The 21,397-nt window shown below is 39.5% G+C and overlaps 1 protein-coding gene and 1 pseudogene across 1 annotated transcript in view; one reads left to right on the forward strand and one right to left on the reverse strand.

Moving 5' to 3' along the window:
- The window catches only part of LOC109050245 (sterile alpha motif domain-containing protein 10-like), an 890,290-nt gene that overhangs the window by 478,114 nt on the left and 390,779 nt on the right, over positions 1–21,397 (forward strand). The gene's annotated exons all lie outside the window — the stretch shown is intronic.
- LOC122134405 lies at positions 5,349–21,177 on the reverse strand (annotated as a pseudogene).

Below are 21,397 nucleotides of genomic sequence, written 5' to 3' on the forward strand. Positions count from 1 at the left end.
CTTCCAAACTAAGGTTTCATATGCAAATTCCCTCATATCTCGTGCTGAAGATCTCATTTCTACGACGTGTGTTTTTATAGATACCGTGGTTTCATTTGGAAGGTTTCATATGAATCCTCCTCGTGCTGAGATAGTACTGTTTTTAGTGTGGTAGTCTTTTTGTCTCCAGCAGAGGTGTCTCTCATCACAGCTAGCACTATCATGATGCTGACAAAGATGAAATATATGAAAGAAAATACTAGTCAATTGGCATACACTCATCATTTTCAGAATTTCAGTTATCAAATTGATTAATCAAGACAGATGGAATCATGCAGCGACTTAAAAAATGCAAAACCAAAATATTTCAGCATGTGTTTGTATCCAAACTTTTGACTTAACAAGCAAAAAACAAACACAAACACTTGCATTTGTGGTTTACGACGACTCTCCATAGGCATAATAGTTTTTTATACTGTACAAACTGTATTTTATATGGCCCTACCCCTCACAGGAAACTACTGGCAATTTTTGAATTTCACAAAACACTGTGTTGTATGTTTTCTAAGCCTTTTTGTCCTCATAAACCATGTTTACGTTGTATTACCCATGTAATTATACACATTTTTGTCCGCATAAACCATATATACCAGTACACACACACACACACACACACACACACACACACACACACACACACACACACACACACACACACACACACACACACACACACACACATCACGTAGGAAGTGTATACTCAGAAAGATCACATTATTGACTCTTTATTTATGTTTTCCATATATAACACTGAAATGAAATGAACATTAACTAAACAGAAATTATTTTTTTGTTTTATTTTTGATATCAATGAGCACAGGTACAAGGATACACAAACACGGTCACAATCCAAAACCAACTACACACTTCATTTCCAAAGTTAGCTTGAATCACGCACAGCCATAGCTTGTCCTGCTCTACAGAAATAAAACCTCGGCAATGAAACTACCACTGCTACAAAAGTGACTAAAACATGTAGTCTATCACTGTGAAAGTGCTTATTATTGTTATTATTATTTTTGGAAGTACCATTTCTTTTTTTGACATTTTTTAAAGGTGAATCATTGTGTGGCTACAAAATCACCAGTAAAAATAGCTGATCTCTGTAAAAAGGACGCAAGAGGACAAGCCTTGGCCGTGGGTTAAAATACCAATTTTTTTTCTTTCTTTTTTCCCCCCGGCATTTACTTGTAAGTATTCTTTAATACAACAACACTGTTCTTTATTACAAATGTACAGAATCCCATTGTTGTCAGAGTAATGCCCTGTGCATAAATGCTTCATCTGTGATACGTTCCATGATTACTCGATGAAATGACCCACCATACGATTTCATACCTGAATCAGAATCACAGTTTTGGGAAGAATAGTGTTACATATTGTGATTTATTTCATGTTGAACAATAAGCTGAATATCGATTTCAATATGATCCGCTCTTGGTGTTCACCACTTTGCTGAACCCACCCCCCCCCAAAAAAAAGGAGAAAAAGTTGGCGTCCTGAGTGGGATTTGAACCCATCCTTAAATGTAAACACACCCTTTCCTGCAGCGGACAGAAGCGAGAAAAGGCACACATGAGAAAACCACAGAGCTGTAAGCTACAGTACCTACAGAAGGAGGGCCATTTTGGTTATATCAGCTTAATGGGACAAACAGTACCTTCCGACTTTTTAGCTGTTTATTTTTCTCATGAAATGACAGAGGAACCATTTTAATTGACCTACAGTTGGCACAAGTCTCAGAAAGGCCGGACTCTCAAGTACAAGGTGCTAAATCTACCCTTATTTGGTTCACCGGGGAGGGGTTACATATGCTAACTTTTATTTGCAGATGCTACACTGCTCCAGAGAACATGCTACATTATTAGGCAGATTCAACACACTCAACCTCACCGTGCAACATTCGTAGCTGCTCATCATCACTGACAGCAGGCATTTAAGAAGCATGCATTGAGTAAGAATAATTCACACATGCTTTAGGCTATCTCACGTCAGTAGTAATAAGCAGATAGAAATGTTCCTCCCATCTTAATAAGACGATATGACATCTGTAGTGAGTATCCCCTCTACGCAATTTAACAGAAGGAAGAAAGCTCTGCCGTTACAGATAGACAACGTCTTCAGATTGCTCTTAAACCAAAGGAAACGCTGTGGTATTGAAATGCAATGCATACATCTTTCCAGCAGAAAAGTTACACAGAATGAGGCGAATGAGGCTGATCTGACATTCTGTGGAAATGGACAAAGATTTATGCAACTAGCATCTCCTTTGTTTTCTCTGTGTGTGAGGGCATGCTCAAACCACATCTTTTTTCCCTTTAACGAAGGCCTTGTTGCCGAGAGTTAACAGATCTGATATTGTACATCCAATTTTGGATGGATAAGGGCTTTTTTTGTACTGGCAACAAGGTAAAAAGATGTTGGTCAAAGGGCATTTGACATTTCAGACAGGATACAGAGTCACATCAAACAACAACGAACAAGTCTAAGACATTTGCAATATTTATCCCAATTCTGTTGAAGCAATGAACAGTTATCCAGTAGCCATTTGTACCTTTTTTCAAAAAAAAAAAAAAAAAAAAAAAAAAAAAAAAAAATTCTACTAACACACACCCCCACACTCTCATGCGCACACAAAGAAAAACCTTTTGGTTGAAAGGTCATTAGTTGGCATTCAAGATTTTTGAAAAGTGCACACATGTTCTATCCATCACAATATTGCTGCCATAATAGCAAATGAGCAACATGACCGCTGTTTAGTATTTAACAAAACGACCGGCTGAATAGAGGCACAATGTTCATTTCACAACTTGCTATTATGAGTCATACAGATGTCATTGCGATGACTGGCATTTTACACACGTATCTAAGTGTGGCGTGTCCCACCAGAACTGCACAACACCATACAATATTAAAGACAGATCCACCGAGGAGAACTTTCAGCACAGTACAATGCGTCTAAACGATTACAGCCTAAGACTAATCTGTTAACCATTGTCCCATTAATGCGGCTGAGATACATACAGAGGCCCAGTGAGTTCGGACCAGAAAATAGGAAACTCTACAAACATCCTTGTATTCTTCGCTTTAGAAATGTGCATTTATATATTATAAAACACATTGTATCCTGCAACCACAGTTAACTGGGTCTGTCTTTTTTTATATTATTTAGTCTTCTATCGATAGTAGGACTCACAGCTTTTGGAAAGATATTGTTTCTGTTTAGCTATTATAAGAGAAAAAGAGTTAACAATTACACTGTAAAAATATATGTATGTTTATATACTATATATAGTTTTTTTTTGTTGTCTTTTTTATTTTAAATACAGAATGAATATATTGTGTAGGTATAGCCATCACGGCAAAGGAATAAAGGCATCTGTAACAATCCCCACTTATGCCACGGTCACATGACCCGAGGGTAGTGTGGTTGCTGAATGGGCGGAGTCGGTAACGAAAGCACAGGTCAGTGGCACTTTGTGCATCGAAGAAATAAAAAAATCTAGTATAAGGCTACACGGGTGTATGCTTGTCTGATGCTAGTCGAGTAAGGACATTGTGGTTCAAGAGTTTCTGTCAGGATGGTTGGTATTCGTCTTCTGTGCCCCGCCGCAAAAACGACCGCCCGCTTCCCATGGTCCGACAAAGATAAGTTTAGCAAGAAAGTAAAAATAATCCTTTTGGAATTCATTAGGATTGTTCAGGGGAAACAGTTTTTGGCCACTACTGAGAGATTGAGGAGGTATAAAGGAAAAAAAAAAAAAGCACAAGAGGATCCAGAGGAAAACGTCGTCTTCCTGTCGAGATGGACAGGGTAAGAGTCAAAGCTGTAGGTTTCCACAGTACTGGAATTGCTTTTTTTCTCTGTACATTCCTATAGGAAGTAAATGCTGGTATAAGGAAAACCCTCGATAATCATATTTTATTCTGTAGTCCAAAACATGTTTTTTGTCTTTATTTTTATATCGCCAAAGTTCTTCAAGACTACTAAGACTTCACAAACACATGGAGACGTTACAAAATAAATATACATTACAACTGTGTCACAGTTCATAATTTCATCATAAATATTAAATAAATAATAAATAGAGATGATACTTTCTCCTTCAGCTGTGTTGGAAATTTGAAAAAAAAATAAAATAACTAAAATGAAATGCAAATAGAGAAAGATAGAGATAGGATACACAAGTAGAGAGAAAGAGAAAGAAAATTTTACAAAATTATCAAAACATTGTTGGTTAAAAATATTTGCACTTAAAAAATGTTTAAAAACTCTATTATCAAATGAAAAGAAGTTATAAAAATTAGTGGTACTTTTTTTCTCTCTTTCCAAATATTGATGTGGCAAGTTCCTTGCAGAAGCTATAAGCAGAAGGGCTGTGGATATTTAAATAGGTGAATTCAAATAAATAGTACAGTTAAAATTAAATTATAGCAAAATATAAATAAATTACAGTAGTGTCTGGACAAGTGTCCTATAATTTATAGATCAGTGACAACCCAACATCTTGTCTGATGTTGAATGGACTGAAATGAAGTGCAACTCATTGTTCATATGTAAGAGATATGACTACGCTGGGTAAATATTCCTACAGTGTAAGTACCACAGATAAATGTGAGCAAGCTAATGCTCCTGTGTGTAGCTCTTAAAAAAAACCAATAAACAATAAATGGCTGCCGAGAAATGTTGTGTTTCAACAGGTGCAATTTACAGAATCAACTGCATGGCACTGATAAGGTTGCACACGCATGCATTCGCTCAATTTGTATGCTAGTACAACATACTCTCATTTCCCACGACCCAAAACAACTTTTGTTTTCTTCGGGAAAAGATGGAAAGATGAGCAAACACTGCATATGTCTGTTCTGCTGGGGCTCACGTACAGATCACTTGTATTTGGATCGTCACTTTTGTTGTTTCGGTGGAGCAGAATCCTCACTAATCTCTTTCACCTAAAGCCTGGGCTGTACATCTTCTGGAAGTTCTACTCCCAGTTTCTTCTTCGTCTTTCAAAACTTCTCACCGTTTGAATGTAAAACAACAAAAACTGTAAAGAAAACTTGGTTTGTCTCTTCTTTTCTCCATAAATAAAGGATTTGGTTCCATCTTCAACTTCCAATCCAGCAGCTTTTGTGGATTTTGGTCCTCATAATAATATATATTATATACCTCTTTTTGAACTCACAGAATGCTCCCTGGGATGAAGGTTTAGATTGTTGTTCAAAAAAACCTGAATGCCCTTTTGTGTGTCATATGTATGCTCTCTTCCCAATGGCTCCACTTTCTATTTCTCTTCCACACTTTCTGTTTCTCATCCCCGTCTTTTGGCTTAGTCAGACCTTAATGCCTTTCACCGCTTTGTTGATGGTCTCCAGAAGGGCCTTGTTCTCTGGGTTCTGGTAGCAGTCCTTATTGGTGTACATGTCAGTAAGGGTGCTCACGTAGCTCTCAAAATTCTGCTCTGTGATTGGCTCCTGCTGCAATGGAAATCGGAATGGTGGTTTTAAAAAGGTGTGTCTAATTCAGTTGTAGGAAAGGAAAGTTATGGAAGCTGCTGTAGGAGTGTGTGTAACTCACCATGTGAGGCAGACGGATGTTGGCCAGACTCCGTATAAGAGCTTGACTTAGTCCAGACAGCTCCATAAACAATGCCTCATTCTGTTCTTCAATCACCTTATTCTCCTGCTCAATGTTTTTCAGGTTCTTCTCCATGGATGTGATCTGAATCACCGAAAAAGCAGATTATTTCAACTTCCTATGGAACATGTCCAAAAAAAACATAGTAATATGTTGTTACTTTTTATATATGTGGTCTTTAGTCGCCGGGAGATGTGTGGCTAACCTGTGTTTGAAGGTTGACCATATCTGCCTCCATCTCATTGTTGGATTCATTGAGATCATTGATTTCTTTATTGAGCTGCTTGATGTCTTCATCATTGTCTAACACTGTAAAGAAAAAGAGAAATGTTGTCACCTTTACTGTCCCACAAAATATGACAGAAGGGATGATGGAGGTAAATATGGGATGTCTCACCGTCACTGGCTCTGAACTTAGTGCTGAGATTCTCTTCTCCAGGGAACTTGGCTTTCTTCTTGTTGAGGGAGGCTCTGGGGCAGCCTGAGAGACTAGGGCCAAACATAATTGATTCATCATCAATCATCACAAAATGCAGCAGCACCTTTGCTCCATGAGCATTCCCATAATGACTCAGACTTGGCCAGCACCCTAAAACCTAAATGTAGAGAGTGTGTAATTTCTGTTCTATGAAGCTGCGGTCACATTTACCTTTTATATGGTGAAATTCTGCAGGCAAAACATAATCATCTCAATAGAAAATCAATGAAACCAGAGGAATTTCACATAAGAGACATGTGAGGTGAACCAATATAAAGCTGCTTGGTTTGCTAGTGACCTTTGAGCAAACAGTGCTTCATGCATTGCTACACTATTGACAACTTTAGTTCTGTTCGGATGAGACTAGTTTCCCGAATGATGTTACAATACAAATCAAAACCATGTCTGTAATTTTATATACCGATTAAATACCACATGAGACTAACATTTCCATGTTGATTGCAGTGGTGAATGTGTGTTCTGGATACAGGCATTACAGAAGGTCATGTGCTGTGGCTGCATTGAATTAAATGCAACACATCTTAAAATTAATTATTTTTCATAAAAGTTTACTTTATATAAAAACCTTACTGAAAATAAACTTTACATGAGTTTCTAAAAGTGGCTGCTCATAATGAACCCCTGTAATTGAGCAGAGAAATCTAGACATGTACCTTACCTGACACTGGTCAGGTAGAAGTTTCCACAATTTAGCTCTCCTTATTTTTATATTTATACTTTATTCTTTTATAAAGTATAAAATATGCCATCCATATTGAAAAGTGCAAACATGCAGAAGATTAGTGTGCAAACAATACGTCACATGCATTTTGATGGGATTAGATTTCTCAAAGGTCCAGTGATTTTTTGGAAAATACAGATTTGGGTGTAACTAAGAAATGCACATTTCTCTAACCTCCTCCAGGAAAACTAGTCCTGTCCAAATAGGGCTTTAGTCCATTAAATATTGCTGAAGTTTCACTAATGTAAGCGCATCTTTTAGTAAGAAGTGCAAAAATAATGACTGTTTCCCAATAGGTTTCCCACCCCAAACTAAGGCCACTGGTTGTAACAAATCTCACACAGCAGTCAAAACCACATTTTCTCTATTAAAGTACCTGCGGTGGGGTGAGGAAGCTGCCGTTTGGCGTGTCCCGATCCATCACATCCCGGTGTGGGACAGGTTGGGCCTTCTGTCTTAAGCCTTTCCAAGAGAATGGAGACCCATTCAGCAAACCCTCCTTCTGCCGCCTGGCTGCCAACGGGCATCCATACGCACTGCGGTGAGTGGCGTACTTCCCACTGATGTGACCCAGGCTGTCACAACCTGGCACTGGGCATCTGTGAGAGAAGAAAAAAAAAATTATGATTGAGAGAATAAAAACAGATGAGTTTGGTTAGAGATCGTGAGAGCATTTATCCCATCAGAAATATCACCTTGCCATTGACTTCAGTTTCCCATCTGTTTACTCTCTGTCTCACTTGAGTCTCTATTCAGTTTTGTAAAGAGGGACCATATTTAGCTACATACTTTGCCCAACAGTGACTGTGAATATTACAACATTCAAATAAACTGAAAAAAAAATAGAAATTTTTACACATTGGGGAGGCTTGAGTGCCACCATATGCTGGCTGCTCATTGACTGGAGTGGAATCATGTGGATAAAAGCTCCTACGCTTGGCAGTCGCCAAAAAAAAAAAAAAAAAAAACAAGAACGACAAGAGGAACAACAAACCCACACATTGCACTGCAGATGACTTACTAACAAAAACATGCGCAATATTTCAATACCCCATGAGCCATCTGTGCTGTAATATATTCAGTTTTTATTTCCTCGGCAGTATAACTGTAGGCATCTTTGTCTTCTTGCTTTTAGAAGTTATACAATGGATAAAACACACAATGCCATTTTCCAAAATAATTTGAACATTACTAGCACTAGTTTGCCATGCGGGGCTACATGCACTGACTCAGAAGCTCATGTACAAGTGAGTTATTTGGAAGGTTGCCAAGGTGATATTTAACAAAGTAAAACACAAGCAGTATTTTGAGATCACAAGTGGTTCTAGATGGAAATGCTGGATTAAATCACTTCTGTTTGAATAAAGAGGGGTTTTCTAAACTGCTTTACACTGTTGTTAAATGACTGTGTGGTTGGACAAACATTTGGAATAATTTCTTTACAATTTTCCCGCCTAAATTGTGCCTTTTTACCATATAGTAAGTAAAGGGGGAAAAAAAGCCTTTGGCTTTCTATGTAGTACGAACTTTAAGAGCTCGGAGTCCTCCTGTGTCGTCCTTGATGGAGTTGTTTTTATTCCACCTTTCTTGGCCCGGGGACACCCAGACAACAAACTGAAAATAGAGAGTATGCAGCTCATGATCAGAGGAGCTAGAAACTTAGAAACAATAAGGATCCAGCACTACTGACCCAAAAGCAATGTAGGAAACCAAACTCAATTACTATTTATAAAGATGCAGGCATACACCATATCTGACCAGGCACGATGCAACAAGTTTCTACTACAATTTTATCTCACTGAAAGCATAATGCTACATGATGTGACCAAATCACAGCCAACATGAAACATACTGATATGTAATAGAAGGCGAATTAAGATAAACTGGGACAATTTTCCTAACCCAGATGCCAAAAAGTGGCCCCATTTAGCTGAAACCTCAAACAACTATATGGAGTAGAAGTCTGGGACCAATGAGAGGGGACCAGTGTGGGAGGGGGCTACTAAGCGCAACTTGACAGAAACAGAAGTCAAGTGGACCTACAAAAATGTCTTTTTTCACCAACTATCATGCAAGACATGATTTACTTAATGTCTCATGCCTGGTTAGGAAACAGTGACCTCAGCAAGCTTTTGGATAAACAGAGAAGAAAGAAAACTGCAACAAGTTCTAAAATATTATTCAATAATAGGGGGACGGGTAATAAATTAAGTGTTGCATACACGTGTGTGTCTAATATACAACTATCACTAAACTTCTCTGTCCTATTTGTGTATTTATGTTGGGGAGGGGTTATTCAACAGGCCATACCTCCTGTGAGACGCGTAGTTACCAGTGATATGGCCTGAACCATCACATCCTTGAGTTTGGACATCTGGGAAAAGTGAAGTAGATGTTAAATGTGGATGGTTATATTACCTGTAGTAAACTTGACCAAAGGCAGGGGCTGCCTGTAATTTCACAATAATATTAAGTTGAATCTTAAGTACTATATTTTTTTAGAAAGAAATATAAAGAAAAGAGTAAAAACAACGTTTAGATGAGCAGACCCAAGTGAACGAGAACAAAGACCAAGATCAGAAGCAGAGCAGACATACTTGAGTTCGTTGTGTGTGCTGCCATGAGGGACCGAAGACTCTTCACGAGAGGACACCCAGACAGGCTATTAAAAATATTGAAAAGAAACAAGGCGGAGAAAAAAGGAGAGAAGGAGAAGATATAAGTGAAAGAACCCAGAACATCCCAAGTCGGTGGTAAAAACCAAAGAGCAAGCGAGATTTTAACCAAGAGAGCGAAAGATAACATCCACGTGAGGTCTTGTTTTTATTTGATATTTCCCTTTTAAAGGACAGATAAATAAGGACAGAGAGGTGACCTCCGAACACTGTATACCGGCGATGGGATGCATAGTTTCCGGTGATGTGTCCACTGCCGTCACAGCACGGAGTGGGACACCTGCAAAAAAAGGACAAACACAAATGCCTGACTGAGTGAAATGTTTCCACTGTGCTGAATATCAATTTATGCACAGAAACACATGCAAATTTGATGTGACTTACAGTAGAGCTCTTTCTTGTTGTCCTTGGGCTGGAACCTGACCTTGAAGCTGGGGGTTGTGACCTCTCCAGGGTACTTCCTGTCATCAAGGCTCTCCTGCAATCATGTCGCAATCCCTCAAGGTCAGACGAGGCAAATGACTGGTTGCTGTGGTCCATCTGTGCAAAGATAGAATGTATAGTATGCTGTGTTGCACAACCACAATAGATAGATCAGGGCTCATTTAAGTGAAAGAGGAAATGGCAAAAATGGTCGTACCTCTTCTAGCTCCTCTTCTCTCTGTCGATGGGCTTGGGTGTAGTCCAGAGGCCCCTCCCACTCCTCTTGTTTGTAGGTGTGTAAAGATTGGGCGAGATGCTGCTGTTGACATGGTGAAGAGATGTGGATGATGATGAAGATGATGAAGACAGATCAGGGAAACGCACTTCAGGGCTGGCGCAAGACATGCCCACTTCTCTCTTTATGGGCTTCTTCATGCTTAAGTCCAAGGTGCCATTCTCATCCACCTCAATTTCCATACTCTACAACAGGACAAACAAATAAATTAATTCATAATTATTAACTGGCTCAGTGATGATGATGATGATGAATGTGATGATGAAAAAAAAAAACACCCTTACATTAACATTATCACAGAATTTTATTAATTTATTTTTTTACATTTTACAAAATGATCTGAGTGGTACAAAAACTCCTCATGACAAAGCTTGGATGTTTGTGGGTGGCTGCCAAGGCTTTGCTATGTTGTTTTATGTGTGTTTTTTAGCACATTCCTATGTGGTTGCTTGGGTTTTGTGCTTGGCTGCCAAGGCATTGCTATGCGGTCACTAGGGTGTCATGGGGGGTGATTGCCAGGTGTTTTGCTATGTGGCTGCAAAGGGTGTTTTTAGTGTTTGTAAATGTGGTGGGTGTTTGTAAACGCATTGCTGGTTGTAAGCATGTTGTGGGTAGTTACCAAGGTCTTGCTATACAGATACTTGGGTGTGCTGTATTTTTTTTTTTTGTTTTTTTTTTTTTTTTACAAATTGGCTATGCTTGGTTTACTACAGGTGAGGTGGGTGCCTTTGTAAATGCAGTGGGTTTTGTATGGTGTTGTGGGTGTTTTTAAATGCAGTGTGTGTTTGTAGGGAGTTTGTAGGGTGGTGTTGGGTCCCTTGTTGACAAATGAGGTGAGTGTTTTGTAGGGTTGTTGTGGGTGTTTGTAAATGCAGTGTGTGTTTGTAGTCAAGGCAGTGTGGGAGTGTAGGGAGTTGTAGGCTGTGGTGGGTGTTTGTAAGGTGTGGGTGTTTGTAAATGCAGTGTGTGTTTGTAGGGTGTTATTGGTGTTTGTAAAGGCGGTTGGTTTTTTAGGGTGTTTGTAAATGCGGTGGTTGTTTGTGAATACAGTGTGTGTTTGTAGGGTGTTGTGGGTTTGTAAATGCAGTGGGTTTTTGTAGGGTGTTGCACGGGTGTTTGTAAATGCGTAGAGTGTGTGTTTTGTTCTAGTTCATTGTTTGTAGGGTGATTGTAGGTTGTTGGTTGTTTGTAAATGTGGGTGTGGGTGTCAAGTGTAGGGTGTTGGTGTGTGTTTGTAAATGAGGTGGGTGTGTCTGTGTGCGGGGTGATTTTTGTAAATGTCAAGTGGGTTTTTTGTAGAGTGTTTGTACGACACGTCCAAGGTGGGTTGTTTGTGATGCAGTGTGTTTTGTAGGGTGTTGTGGGTATTGTATCATGCACGTGGGTGTTTGTGTTTTGTAGATAACTTGAGGGTTTTTTTGTACGGGTGTTGTTGGTCTTACATACAGCAGCGCCAGTATCTCATAATTGCACAGAAAGGCAATAGTATCAACTAAACACATAAACGCAGGTGTTTGTTAACTGTTTCAATTTGTTGCTTATAGCCCCCATGTTGCCATGTGCCTTCATTCTAAACGCCGCCCATCGACACGTGTATCAGAGACGTTTTGTGCACAGGCCCATGGTTATTCTCACATGGTGTATTGGTTTTTGATTAAACATTCAAAAGAAAAGATGTAAGCAGTTTATCCAATAAAAAATGGTTGCCTGTTCAACCAGGACGAAAAATTAAGCAAGCTTCGTAATAGTCCGAATGTCAGCGCAGTTGTGAATGTTGCTATATTGTTATATTTTTAAATTTTATTGGTACATCTAGGGTGAATAGCATTTCGGGGTAGTAAGTTTTCTACATGCCGTGTGTGTCTCCAAGTAGGGTGGTTTAACATTAATAGATGATACCCGTGGACAAAAGCCTTGACTAAAACTACCGATCCGGAGGGTAGACAGGGATTTGGGGTGTGGGTTTTTTTTTTTGTAAGATTGTATTGGGATATCATCATCTGAATGGCAGTAATAAATAGCTGGATCCATTGATGTAGTGCGCTTTGTCATAGGGGTGGGGTGCGATGGAATTTGAGGATTCATGTTTGTAAACTGTGCAGTACTGGTTTTATGCAAGCTATTGTTTGTATGAGTAAAATCTTGGAGAGTTGTCATGTAGTTGCGATGCATAGAAAAATGGTAACCCGCCCAAGCTAAATATTGCAGGTGTTTTCATCTTCTAAAGTGGCCCCATGGTATAGTTAGTGCCAGGGTACTTTCCTAGCAATGCCAAAATAGATGCAACTAACATCACATAGATTAAGGTATGAGTATACTTACGGCATAGTAGACGGGAGTATTTTACATCATTAACATATTTGTCTTATTGTATGTAGATGCATGATGCCCATGGATTTAGTGCTAAAATGAGCGAACGATCGTTTACTAAAGTGTGTGAATCAAAAGGTGAATCTGAAGTTGGAGATGCTGCAGGTACGCATGTCCCAGTCTAATTCGGAATTGAAGACACTGGGCCTTTATGTTCACATGAACCGACACCAGCTTTAATCTTACCCCTTTTAATCCCTTCTAGCTGGTAAAAAAAAAGTCAGAACGAAAAAAAAATGATGAATAGTCACTCCTGAGGGCTGAGCGGAGAACGCTTCGAGTATTATCATTCTTCTTAAATCACGCAATTATTGTGGAAAAGAACTTCTCCAAGTACATATAGATCCCAGAGTTTAGTTGGGGGTGGGGGGGGGGCGGGGGTGGTTTTGCAGGGGTACAAAGGCGATTAAGGGACACAAAAGAGACAGCAAGAAAGAAAAAAAAACAGGGAAGAGACTTGACGGGGGGAATGAGAGAGAGATGCCCTCATTGCATATAACATGGTAATATTGAATAAAAGAACATGGAGCACCTGGTCCTGCCCTATCTAGGGAGCTCACTATCAACTTAATGCAATAACAACATGAAGAGGAGACAAGGATGAAACGAATGGAGGGACAGATGAAAGGGAGGGGAGATGACGCAATGAGATCCCAACAGCAAGCAAACACATTCTAACTAACGTTACGTTCATCTGACACAAACCCTGCTGAAGATCAATCACACATAGAGACAGACTTCCTTCAATTAATGGATGCTAACCATTATAAACCACTCTTATTAACAATTACAAATCTACACATTGTATGACAGTGTTGTGGAAGCTAGTTTGAAACTGTAGCCTGCTAAGCTAAGTAGATCAGAGTAAATCAGAGCAGCATTCCCATCTGGCACAATTAAAAACAATAGGGATCTTAATTAGGGTGTGCCAGCATCACATTGAACACATACTAAACTAAATGCAGCTAATAAGGGTAGAAAACACCCTAATTTGAATAAATGAATCAAAAAATGTATAGTCCGTCAAAAAATAAGATCGAAGTCAACATTTTATAGGAGCTTCTGAGAACGAAAACACTGTTGATCAAAGACTCCAGATCAAAAGGAAGAATGGTGCTTAGTGAATGAAATGAAATTAATCCAAGAGGAACCCAATCGCTAAAATGTTTGATTATTGCCTCAGCTAATCTGGTTGCAGGGTGGTGTTTATCAACGCATAACACTAGTCTGAAATTGATAAGATTGTAGCTAAGGCCTAGCGTGCTGTATTATCTCAACACAGCTTCGGGACTACAAATTTGGTATTAGATTTAGTTATAGATCCATGAGACTTTTCAGAAAGATTTTAAAAACACGCCCAACATCTAGTCTCTCGCTATTGCAAAATGTATAGGACACTGGCTAATGTTGGCAAATGTTCGTTATTAGTATGGGTTGTAGTTTTTAGTTATTTTTAATAGCATCGGTTTAGCTAAGAGACTTGCTTGTTTTCTCCTTCTTGTTCAAAGTGTGTTTTTTGTTTCGGATGGTTTGTACTCGTTCGGTGAGGAGTTTGTAATTCGTGCCAGACGATGTGTAATTAGGGTAATCCACATGTTGAAAAACACGAAAAGCCATAACAACTCGTCTTTAGCGGGAAGCGTTTTCTTCCTAAACGACAAAGTACTCGTCAATGGTCGGGACAGAGTTAAAAAACAAAACAGGTATCCTAGTAAACGACAGATGTTTTCAGTAAAAGTAACCAGTATCAGACTGCAGAGTCGAAATTTTTCAATTTGTGGTTTAACAAAGTATTTTCTAAAGTAAGCTGCAATTTTTTTCCATTATTGATGGAAACTGCTAAAAAGTGTGGACACCCAATGATTGATGCAAGTTTACTTGATGATGTATGTGATATTTTTGTCTAAGCATGTCAGTGTATTTCCAATAAACCCCACCGCGAAATTCCATATAAAAGAACAAGAATTGTACTGTGATTGGTTAAAACGTATGGCTGTGTTACATGAGAGTTTATTGATTATGTAACACATTATAATACATGGGTGTCTGATGCTGGAGGTTCCTCTGGTCTCTCCTCACATCGTATGTTGGACAGGTTGGATCGCAGTGTCAGCCATGTGGGCAGGCGAGGGGCTCTTCGGCATCATGGGAATCATCATAGCTGCGTGTGCAGGACGCTTTTGTCAATAACCAATGTGCAAGTCTGGGACTGGGGGGGGGAGGTCCCCTGGGGAATGTCGGTTTGGCTAGGGGAAAAAAAAGATACACAGTAGGCTAGTTAATAGTGTAAGAGGGGGGTCTACTTGTCTTTATGAAGAGCACTCCTACCCAACTCATTACTGCTAACCTTGATGTCATTAGACAATAAAGGAATAATCCTTAAACATTATCTATACTATTCACCAAGCACACCATTTACACTCATCTCTCTGCGCTGCAAGGAGTGTATTATACATATGCGTTCATAAACTGTGGACATATCCTGGTCACATTTGAAGGTTTGGGTGATGTGGAAGTTTCGATGGTGGTGCATCTTGGGAGGCACAGCATTCGCTTAATGCCGCACACCTGCACGGGTTCGGGCAAGACTTGAATCATCGAAAGAGGCACCTTGGGAATACTTCTCCAGCTCCTTGGCCAGATTAGCGCGGATGGTGTTGGCAGGGATGGAGGTCCTTCGGGCCTTATCTGCCATGAGGAGAATCTCCAACTGCCCTTTAGCAAAACACCTTGGGGCCCTGAAAAAAAATCTGGTAGAGGAGAAAGAGGTTGTGGTGAGAGAGAGAAGTTCTCGTGTCTATGCGTTTTTTTCACCATGCCTAACAAAAAGATCATATCTCCGGCAGTTGAAGAACAAAAGAGCATAAATTATAAGTGTAAGTGAGCATAAAAGATCAGAGTGAAAGCGTGGCTGGAATTACGACAGCCAGAAGAGCAGCGAATTGAAAGACTGACCAATGACCAAAGATACAGTGAAAAAGAAAGGGAAGGAAAAGTCCTCGCCCAGGATATTAGCTGCCAAGAGTAAATGGGTAGAAGATAGAGAGAGGTGAGAGAGAGGTTTTAAAGCGAGGGTGACTGAAGGAGAAGAGGAATTAAATAGTGTCCTTATCTCACTGAGCACATTAGCATATCGTATATCAGGAATTGAAAGCCCTAAAACCGACTCCTTTTCCTGGAGTACCATGAGCCCTTGCGGCCCTTTCTCAGTTCTGAAGAAAAACTCTGAAAAAGACATTTTGCTGTGCTCCAGAAAGTGAGTGAGCTGCCTACTGAGAAGGAGGCATTTAAGGCATTGTAAATGCTCCCGATGTGAAAGCTATTTAAAAATTTAAACTGCTTCGTAATGTGTCACATTTTAACCAAATTCTAAGGTAGCAGTGCTTGTGTCATTCACAGAGAAGGCAATCCCAGAATCAATTGCAATAGCAGATGATGCAAGAAATATTGTTTCAAACGTAATTAAAATTGATTATTTTACTCAATATTTGTCAGTGCTATGCAATTTTTCAGTTCCCGAAAAAACCATCAGTATCTTGAAACATACATTTGATAATGTACATGCACAATGGCTGGGCCAACCTCAAATATGCATTTTTAACGCTATTTGACTGAGGAGAAAAAAAAAAGTTTATGGAATAGTTCAAATCAGATTTTGTTGCTGATTAGGAATAAGGTATTTGAAATGTGAACAATCATGAAATGACTTTCGTCAAAGGGACTTTTGGTCAAACTCCACTGCGAGTTGAATCTACAGCTTCAGTGAGGGTTAGGATGTTGTTTTTGAAGTGAGCAGTAGGCAGCTTGCAGGTTTTGGAAACTAGCTAAAAGAATTCGAGCATGTGGGTGTGCGTGTCATCGCGGACTATGACACTGTGTTCTGTATTTAAAATCATTAACAGATTTCAGGCATAAACCAGACATGGTTTGAAAGAAAAACACGCACACACACACCTACGTGTGTTTATGATCGCGTGACAATGGCATGTAAAGTATATTAGCCACTGCTTTTTGTCTCTTCATTAGTACGATATCAGTGCATCCCATTAGCAGGGGTGGCATGCGGAGGCCGTCAAAGGTCTCCTCTGGTGACTTCTCATTGTCGACATCTTGTCTTAATGGGCTTTCTCAGTTGAACTGATGCTCATTTAAATCAGAATAACACTAATAAGAGAGGACATGCTTATTATTTTCATAATCCGCATTGCTTTGTCTGACCACAGACATGCTTCCTGAAGGAAAGTAATTATTTTTCCAATACTCCATGCCCTGTAAGTCCCATAATTAGCTTATCAGTGGTGTAATTAGACTAGCAGGTTTGAGGCCCAATCCCAGCATGAAATGACAGGCTGTGCTCTATTAGAAGGGCAAAGGAAAAGGAGGACAGACATGCCAAAACACCTGACCAAACGTGCTGTGGTAAGTGAGTTCAGTCCTGCAGTGACTGACAGCTGTGCTAACCAACCACAGCAGGTACTGTGTCTTTGACGGACACATACAGCTGACATGGAAACTGAAGGACAGGAGGAGACCGAACATGAGGTATGTTTGCTGTTGCTGGGAAAAAAGGAATAAAACACTGATATTTTCAGCTCCTTGTTTGTTTCGTTGGGGTTTTTAGGGCTCACCTGAGAACACGGTCAGAGTTTGGGCTGCCTTTGATATGCTCGCCTCATGGGCTGGGGCAGGTGTTGCTTCTCGTGACTTTTCGAGAGCTTTTCAGCAGCAGCGATGGGACATCCAGACAAACTGAAAGAGGAGGAAATGGGAAAGAATGTGTGAGGAAAATACACTACACTCTTAAAAAGTGTAGTGTAGTACCTTATTGGCATTAATTGTTCCATGAAGAACCTTCAATCATTCCATGAAGAACCTTCAACATTCATGGCATATTTCCATTGCACAAAATACTCTTATAATGGAAAATAGTTATTTTAAAATACTCTTATAATGGAAAATAGTTATTTTAAGAACTGTTCACTGAATTGTTATTTGGGGTAGCCAAAATAATGGTTCTATTGCATAGCTACAAAACCATCCCCCAACCCTGGAACATTTTCAAAGGTTTTTCCCTTTATGTGGAAAAAAAATGAACCCAAATATACAATTGGGAATCTACTATGTGGTCACCAAAAGGAAAACCATCTTGAAAAAAAAGGAGACTACATACCTGCGGTGTGTGTTGCGGTTTGCTGTTGACATGACCCTGACCAGTGCAGCCTGGTGTTGGGCACTTCAAGACATTCTCGTGCATGGTCCAAAACTGAGACCAACCAATCAGAGCACAGAAAGGAACAAGTCAGCCAATAAAAGGACTTCTTGACCCCCAGAAAACAAAATTCTACCAGCATCAATTTAGAACTAAGATATGACAGGTTTAAGAAAGGAGATGCACAATACTAGATGTCTAAAGTACAGTGTTTTGTCTCTTCTGCTGCAGATTATCACACAATCAAAAGATGTGTCTATAGTTTGATGTTGACTTACTCTCTGGAGGGATCGCCGATCTTTGTGTGGGCAGCCTGACAGACTGCGGTGGTGGGGGGATAGAGTCCTGTCACGTGACCCGTTCCATCACACCCGGGGGTTGGGCATTTGATCTCTCGCTTCTCTGATCTAGAACTCTCTGTGTGCAGCAAAACACCTGTCAGTAACCTTATCTAAAGACATTATCACTTCTGTCCGGACAGAAATGTACAAAAGATTTGGCATTTAACCCACACACGTTACACCACAAACACACTCTCTGGTGTTCATGCTACTGGGAAATTGGTTTAAAGTTGCTTCTGGACCCATGAGAGGCACATTGCGGTGATATTACGGTCCTTACGTAGGCAGGTGGTATGTTTCCATACAGGATTATTATCTTCAGTGAGGGTGGCGCTTGGGTTTATTGACATCTACTGAAAAATGGAGCTCATTAAACAGAGACTTGCACCATTGGCCAAGCCATCTTCCAATATTATACGGAGGAGAGAGTAAAAAGTATTAGGGTCCAAGGTAAATGAATGAAAGTGCAAGGACACAAGGCAAAAGCAAAAAAACAGGACGGGAGAGAGAAAACAAGAAAAAGGAGAGAAAGTGCGAGATTGTATAGAAGAGAAATAGCTTGCATGTTGCGCTCCAGTGGCTCCTTAAATTAAATGTGCAATTGTGAACGGACATGCACCTGCCTAATTAAAACTGTTCGGCTGCGTTGAGGACGACCAGTTCTATAGAGGGGGTTGTGGCAGCGCTACCATTGACGTGTGCATGCTGAATCCAGCCAGCAACACACGGAGACCACGTAGCACAGGCCAACCCAGTAGCAGAACAACCTACCACAAACAAAAACAAATAAACAAATAAACACGTGCCAAAACTCATATCTAATTAGCACACACCATCTTTCTCCTCGTCATCTCTCTCTTTCTTTATAAGTGCTTCAGTAATTAGAGACTAAGTCTGTAGTTTTATAATCTATGGGACAACCCAATTCATTTGACCCATTTATAATCTCCCAGATGGCTTCCCCCCATTATTAAGCTTGCAGTTCTTTGCCAGCGAGCGAGCTGCCAGTTGAATCTTCTGTCTGATTTCATCATGTGTGGGTGTTGATTTATGAGAATTTTGTTGATATTTGAGCACGTTGTGTAGGGTGTGTGTGAAAAATGCCTATGTGCGAAGTGTTAAGAAAATACCACCCCGCTGGCTCGCCACTTATGAAATGGTTGTCTTGCATTAGAGTGTGTAATATATTCATTCCGCACACCTCTAAAGAGCAGAAATAATTTCTGTACACACACCTTGTAGTATTGTGTTAACTTTTTGCATTGATGCAACAACCTTGATAATACGAAAACAGGTGTTGCAGGGCAGGGCTATGTAAGGATTATTTAATCAACTGGAATCATCGTGAAAACAATTCTAATTATATCATAGGACAATGATTATGTAAAATAAATTATTGCAAACAATTTTCTTGGTTTATTTTTATTTATTTTTTTCCGTAAAAACTATGAAGAAGATTACTCTGACACTCTATTAAAGCTTACATACAATTTACACAAGATATTACTGTTAAAAATAGTTTAAGTCTCAACACTTAGTTTAACTTAGTTTAAGTCGTTCAACATTGAATCCATTATGTAAAATTCATTTCCTGCAAATTGTTGTATAGACTTAATTTTAACTGATGCACCAGTGGTTGTTCAACATCTTTACATAGTTTTTTCATAAATGAATAAATGATCGCATTACTGCAAATAATACTCTAAGAATGGTTGTGCAAAGCATTTTTTACATAACTGTATACAAAAATTAACAAAAAAAAAAAAAAAAGTTTTACAAAGACTAAAAAAATTGGTAAAAAAGAATAAACAAACAAATCATGCTTGCCTAAATAGATGTGTTGACGCATCAGTTTACATTTTTTCAAAAAAATTATGAAGATACTATGTAAAGACACTGCACAAGCATTCTTATAGAAATTGCATCAGATTATGTACAATTTACACAATTCCCTTTGTGTATTTCCTAACATTGAATCCCTTTATGTATGAACGAATTTCAGTGCAAATGGTAAACTTCAATTTAACTGATGAACCAGTCGTTGTGTAGCACCTTTACATGGTTTACATGAAATTTATTTGTATGTAATTGGTCTCTTTACTGCAAGAGTTTATGTAAGAATTACTGTAACAAGGTCATTGTTTTTATGGTAAATTCATTTTAAACAACTTTATGCAACAATTTATGTAAAATAGTTTTCTGTAACACTGTAAAAGACTTCATACAACCATGAATGAGTAAATAGTTGCATTTAGATGACAGTTTGTGTAAGAATGGTTTTAGATAAAACCAACGTGAAGACTATATTAAGACTTTGTACAAAACAGGTATTACTACAATTGTTGTATCATTTTGAAGTTTTAAGAAAAATCTACATAGAAATTATACAGGGGTTGCTAGGTAAAATGATAAAGATCTGACCTTTTCCGAAGCAGCTCTTGCGGATATGTTCCATGTGTTTGCCGGGCCGGTCGTTGAGAGGAAAGAAGCGGTGGTGTTCGGGAATGCGGCTGAGCTCACGAATGAGCGTTACCTGTTTGGGCTTTCAAAGCAATGGCCTGCTCCAGCAACCCCAAATTCCCCCGCATGATGTCAAACATCTCAGACTCGTCCGCCACCGTTGATCGTTGAGACAAGCTATCGTCATCCCCATCATCATCGTTACCGTCCACATCGGCATCCCTCTCTGACTCCTCAGACTGCACTTCGAAACCACAGAGATGTTGTGGCGACCTTACTAGAGCTGTAACTTTCTGGGCAATATAAGTTTGTGGGAACATAGTCTTCCCTTATTTGGGATCCCTGAGTGGCAGTTGATAACCGAAGGGGCGGTTTCGTCTTGGTCACCTTCCTCTTCAGACTTAATTTCCTGTATGTCTCTTCAGTTGTAATCTCAGACCTCAGGCACACCATCATCATCATCATCATCATCTTCTTCGGTCCTTCAACTTTGTTTGTGTTCTCCATCATCTCAGAAAAAGACTGGTGCTCTACTCCTTCTGTCGCTCAGTGGCATGGGTCCCACACAGTGTGGGGCCTTTCTGCGTCGTTAAGGTTCATCGATAGTTCCCGATCACTCCCCATTCTCTGTTCGACACTAGAACTCCCGATGACTGGTGCCCTGGTTTGCTCTGTTTCTTTTCCTTCCTTTCGCTTCTTCTTCTGGTCCCGTAAAAGGCTTTTTATC

Source organism: Cyprinus carpio, chromosome A23 (genome assembly GCF_018340385.1).
Source record: "Cyprinus carpio isolate SPL01 chromosome A23, ASM1834038v1, whole genome shotgun sequence".
Lineage (NCBI taxonomy): Eukaryota > Metazoa > Chordata > Actinopteri > Cypriniformes > Cyprinidae > Cyprinus > Cyprinus carpio.